The sequence below is a fragment of the Triticum urartu genome, chromosome 7A (assembly GCF_056163025.1).
Source record: "Triticum urartu cultivar PI428250 chromosome 7A, HENAU_Tu73, whole genome shotgun sequence".
NCBI classification, from domain to species: Eukaryota; Viridiplantae; Streptophyta; class Magnoliopsida; order Poales; family Poaceae; genus Triticum; species Triticum urartu.
Genome location: NC_141879.1, coordinates 524209884 through 524215883, shown reverse-complemented (window position 1 = coordinate 524215883; position 6000 = coordinate 524209884).

Genomic DNA, 6000 nt, shown 5'->3' with positions numbered 1-6000 from the left:
GTCCTTGGTCTCACCAAACAGCGCCTCGCCCGCTTCATCGCCCTCTTTGTAGGCGGCGGCAGCCTCCGCCAGCGCTCGAGGCGGCCCTCGCGGGCGGAGCGGTATGACTAGAGCAGCGCCTCCTGCTCCGCGGCGATCTGCTCCTCCGCCTACAGGTGCCCCTGGAGGAGATGGTGGTTCTAGGCGGCGTCGGCCTGCACCTCCCGGAACTTCTCCTGGCGCTTCTGCCTCACCGTGTTCATGTATTTGGAATGGGCCTCGCTGATGGTCATGGTGCAATGTACCGGCGAGGATGGCGCGGAGGAGGGGGTTGGCGTCGGATCGTTGACTACCATGTTATCCATTGGGATGTCGTCGTCCTCCGGCTGCCGGCTGGCCAGCCAATCGGCAGCAATGGCTACCATCTCCTTGTGGTTAGTCGTTTTCCCGTCCCAAAGAGCGCTGGAGCGCAAGGAAGCCATGGTGGGTAGTAGTGGTGTGGACAGGAGAAAGGGAACGGAGGCAGATGACTGTGGTTATGGCTGGCGCAGCAGTTTATATAGCAATGGTGGGCGGCGGAGGGACGGACGTGTGGCGCCAGAGTAACCGCTCGGCAACCGTAATGTGGGCGGCAGACGGATGAATGGCACTTGTGTCATTTGAAGGCGGAGCAATCGCCTACAATGGGAAGCGGGGCGGGCGACGCTGACCGTTTCGGGTGGAAAGCGCGCGGGGGCGAGGGAGGTGGTCTGGGTGGGCTAGGGCAGTCAGACTCGTGCTTGGCAGAGGGTTGGTCGAGCAGCCAGACATGCTAGCTCGCCAACGAGCTCGCCGAGCTAAGCGTCGACAATCAAACGATGGACATAGCTTCCGACCAGGAGCCGGCGCCACTGTCCAAGCCGGTTCATGCCGTGTTCACCATATAGCAGGTGCGGCCGCACTTCGACACCCTAATGGTGGAAGAGCTACCAGCGCAGGAGGACCTGTGCTGCAACCTCCGTCTCCTCAACGAGCACTGGTGAACAAGCGAACGAGAATGCCGTCGCGAACATGTGGCCCTATGATCCTGGCTTCCCGAATGAGCAGCGGGCACTGTATCAGACCATCCGTAGGGCCCGCGAGGCCCTCTCCATCGTCCTTCAAGTTGTTGCGCTCGTCGTGCCGCCGTCGTCTCGCGTTGTCAACATGGTCAACGGACATGAGGAATGAGGAGATGACTTTACTTCGAGAGGATGACAGTGGAGACCCACCAGGGCCATAGCCACACATACGCAAGTGCCTCCTTATTATGTACAACTATATTTTGTTTGCTTCCTCCTGGTTTCCTGACATCACGGTCCCACACCATTGTCAACCTATGTAGTCAATAAATGAGAGAATTGCACAAGGAGCGGCCGATAGCTGGGACCAAGCAGCTCGAGCAGTATTTGTGTTTTTCAGGTGTGAGTACTGCAGAGTTTTTCTTGAGCAATGTTTTCGTTGTTGTTCAGAGGAGAGCAAGGAATTAACTGGGCGGGCTGTGGCCCGTCTAGCCCAGGCCAGATATCCAGCCCAGATATAATTTTTTTTCAAGCTAAAAATGGCTAGCCCAGCTATACTTGTTTTTGAGGAATACCCAGGCAAGGTCAACTTGTTATTCTCCGCCGCGCTAGGCTACAAATCTTTCCAAGGAGGGATGCATTAGGCTTAACAAGAAAATGGGCTTTAAGAAATAATAAATGCGATGTAATTATAAAAATTGGGCAGTAACTATAGAAAATGCACCAAACACGTAATTAGTTTATAATTTTTTTGGATTTTGAAATTTTTAATTTCATTAATTGTTGCGCGCGCAATGTTTCGTTGCATTTTTACGTAATACAAGTTTATATTGAAATTGTATTTAATCTGACTAGAAATTTCGGGATAAAAATATTTCGGATCCCATGAAAATGTGGAAAATTTTATTGAATTCTATTTTGAACAGTTGGTTGAAATTATTAATCGTTGTCCTAACTAGAAAATGGGTTGTACTTTTAACAAACTGTAAATGGGTTGTAGTAATTCCATTAGAATTCAAAAATGGTTGTACATTTTTACAAATCGCAAATGGGCTATAAGTTCTCTACCACACACTTGTGGGCCTACTAAGTTGACGCGTCCCCTCAAAAAAAGTAAGTTGACGCGTATGCAAGGCTTTGTCAACTTATAGTCAACACACGGTTCTAGCAGCAGTGGCCGTTGGATGTCCATCCAATGGATGTCGTGGTTCTTCTTCAATCTCGGATATTCTAGCTTCAGCCGCCCAAAAAATGATTCCTTCCCCTGACATCTGGGGCGCACCCTTTCGGAGGCTGACATGTGGGCCTACTAAGTTGATGCATACCAAGGGCTTTGTCAACTTAGTCAATATAAATGATTCTAGTTGCACTGATCGTACGATGTCCATCCAATGGCTGTTGTGATTCTTCAACCTCTGGTGTTCTTGCTCCAGTCACCCAAAGCAGCGCCGGTCGTACCGCCTGCTCCTGCCTCCCGTGGTCGGCTGTGCTGCCATGGAGGCCTCACTGCCCATACCACTCACACCGCTGGCCAGGCCCTGCGGCGACGGCAGCCTCACACCACAGCCAAACCAGTGAATCCTCGTACTCCTCTCCGCGCGGGCATCCACTGCCGCGTCTTCCCCGGCTCCGCATCATCCCCTTCCTAGGCCTCGCCGTCGTCCACCGCCTTGGTGCTCTCGGCGCAATGTGGTCAATGTGGTCAACGAATGACTTCCATCGAAAGAGTATTGTACGTGGAGAGGCTGATAGCTGGGTCCACGACTGCATCAATGAAGTGCCTCCTTATCACACGAAAAATAATGATTCCTCCACCTGACATCAGGGACCCACTGGACGGGCCACCGTATTTCACGAAAAAACATTTCCCCCTGACTGCTGGGACCCACCAGCTACATCTTCGCGCGCAAGGAAGTGTGTGACAGTCGGGACCCACCTGGTCGAAGCGTATGTAGCATTGTCATTCTGGCCGCGAACGTGTACGTACATACTGGTCAATATAGAGGCGCGCATGTGTCGTAGTAGAGGCGCGCACGTAGCATGTACACGTACGTACAACGGCCAGGGTGCAAGAAAGTAAATACGGCCATGTACGTACATATGGGCGGGGTCTCGAACGCCTACTCGCGCATACGTACGGCCAGGGCTCGTGTACATGGCTGGGTCGGAATGGAGAAACTGCGTCGTCGTCATGTTCATGGGGAGGCAACGGAATGCGTCGTGTTCATAGAGAGGCAACGAAACACGTTCTGTTCATTGGGAGCCAACTGGCTTAGACGGAATAGCCGATGGAAACGAGGCCTGGCGTACCACAGAACGGAGGAAACGGCCTTGTGTTCGACCGGCCACGGTCAAAACGGGATCATGTTCATCGGGAGGGGTCTGGCGTACCGCAAAACAGAGAAAACGGACTTCTCTTGGACCTCCTACGGTCGAAACAGGGTCTTGTTGATCGGGAGGGGTGTGGCGTACCGCAAAACAAAGGAAACGGACTTGTGTTGGAGCGCTACGGTCGAAACGAGGGTCCTGTTCATCGGGAGGGGTGTGTCGTACCACAAAACGGGACTCCACGGGATACTGTTCATCTCCACCGTCGACCTCCTCCATCCTCCATGGGCTACTGTTCATCCATCGTCGACCTCCTCCAGCCTCCACCTACGACTGTTTATCCACGGGCCCCTGTTCATCCAGCTTCCACCGCGCGCTCCTCCACAGGCTACTGTTCAACCAGCCCTCTCCACGGGGTCCTATTCAACCACCCCTCCATGGGTTGTTGTTCATCCATCCCTCCATCGGCTACTGTTCAACCAGCCCTCCACAGGGTGGTCATGTTCATCCAGCCCTCCACGGGATCCTGTTCATCCACCCCCCAACCGGCTCGATCAATCGGTGTCCTGTTGATCCAGCGGCAACTGCCTCTACTACCACGGGGTCATGTTCATCCAACCCCCCCCCCCCAACAACGCTCATTGTTCATCCAGAGGCATCATCAATCGGCTTCAGTTAGCAGTAGTAGCGAAGGAATCACTCGGGTTCAGTTAACAGCAAGGGATCGATCGATCGCTCGGGTTCAGTAACGCGTAGCCTGCAATGCAATCGCTCAGGTTCAGTTAGAGCCCAACGTCTCGCTCGGGTTCGGTTAGAGCCCAACGCCTTGCATACACGTGTGTATGTACGAGAGAAACGCGCATCGCTAGGCCCCCGGCCACCCACCGTAACTGGGAACTCCCCCGATATTTTCCTCGCCCTAGCTTCTACCATGGTTTTTTCCGTCATGGACGGCCCAAAGAATGTCATGCAGCTGCATCTCCGGCCCGCCCAGGACGAAAAGCCCATTTTCTTTCATGATTTTTTGTCATAGAAGTAGGATCCCACCACATCTATGATGATATCGGGTTTTGTCACAATTATCGTCATAGAAGTGTCATAAGCATGACAAAAAAATTCGTTCAGCCCAAAATGTCACGGATATGTCTTTTTTTGTAGTGCTAGCTGCGAATTTTGTCCCTTGTTGGCGTCCTTTCCTGCTTGAGCCTTGGCAGCTTCATCGTTAGTTTCAGGTTCCTCGTCCCCAATACTGTCATCTTCATTGTCTTCATCTGATTAGTCGTCATTCTCGTCAAACTCTTCTTCTTCATCCTCTTCTTTTGAGTTTTTGGAACTCTAGACCTTGCCCTATTTCTGTTCAGCTCCATTGACCTTGCCCAGTTTGCATGTGCGGGCATTATGTCCGTCGGTCCCCCACACTTGCCGCAAGTGTAGCTATTATGTGTGTCGTCTCCATTGGTAGAAACCTGGGTTGCTCCGATCTGCTTCTGCAGCTTTTGCTTGTCGACATTGACAGTATCTGCACGGTGTGGGCATGTGTGCTAATTATGATTGGTCACCACATTGCAGAATCTGCATGCCCTTATCCCGAGAGGTTTGTCGTCCGAGCCGAATTCCACGCGTCTAATGGGGCGCGGCGGCTTTTTGGCTGTTGCTTTCGCTGCTTGCGTCTTACCGTTCCTCCCCTTTATGCATGAGAATATGGGTGGTTTAATTTCCCTTTGCTACTGCTGGTAGGATGTCCTGTTGTCATGTCGTTCGCCTACAACACCGTCAAGCTCATGATCTTGCACGTGAGGATGCTGCTGCTCTTGAGTGTGCACGTGGGCAGGCTTTGGTTGTTGTTGCTCCTCCTTGTTTTCATAGGTGTCAATATCTCTTAGATGGTTCATCTTAGATAAGATTGTAGCGACATCATCCTCAATTTTTTCTGCTTCGTTATCCATGACATCTCTATTTTTAGCAGAAAGCATGGCAATGAGTTCTTGTTCAAGTCTTCCCATGACGACCGTGACCTCGCCATTTGCTCTTGGCTTCTCAAGCTTTTACTGTGCACCCTCATGTTCAGTTGCAGCAGTGCGCTTTCAATGTAGTATTGGAAGGCCTTGTTTGACGCTACTGTCCTCAAGTCATTTTTGTTGAAGGTTGGCTGGATGTTCGGGCGTTTGGTGTATCTCCTGAGGATGTATTTCTCCAAAACATTGTTAGCCTTATTTGTATGCATCATGCATAGGACATGCAGGTAGAAAATACCTGTTTTTTGGAAGAGGTGCATGTTTCCTGTCATTTCTGTCGAACAAAAACTTGTAAAAAAAATACTACATTCTGTAACATCTTTTTTTAGTCCTCACCTGTGTGGTCCACAGCTTGCACTCGCAATCGTATATTTCTCCCACGGGGTCTGCAACCACCTGGAACGCGTGTTGAGACCACGCAAACTGCTTTTGCGGTTTGTTCTAGCGCACAAGGTACTTTGTAGGCTCATCCGTCTCCGTCACCGTGAAGAGGGTGCTTAGTTTTAACCTCTTTCTGATCTCGTTGTACACACCTTGTGAGTAAAGCTTTGCCATCTGAGTGTTGAATAGAGGGTCAGCGTGTTTTGTTGTTTCTGCACAAGCAAGAGTGATGAACAAATTATTAGTTTTCTCGCAGC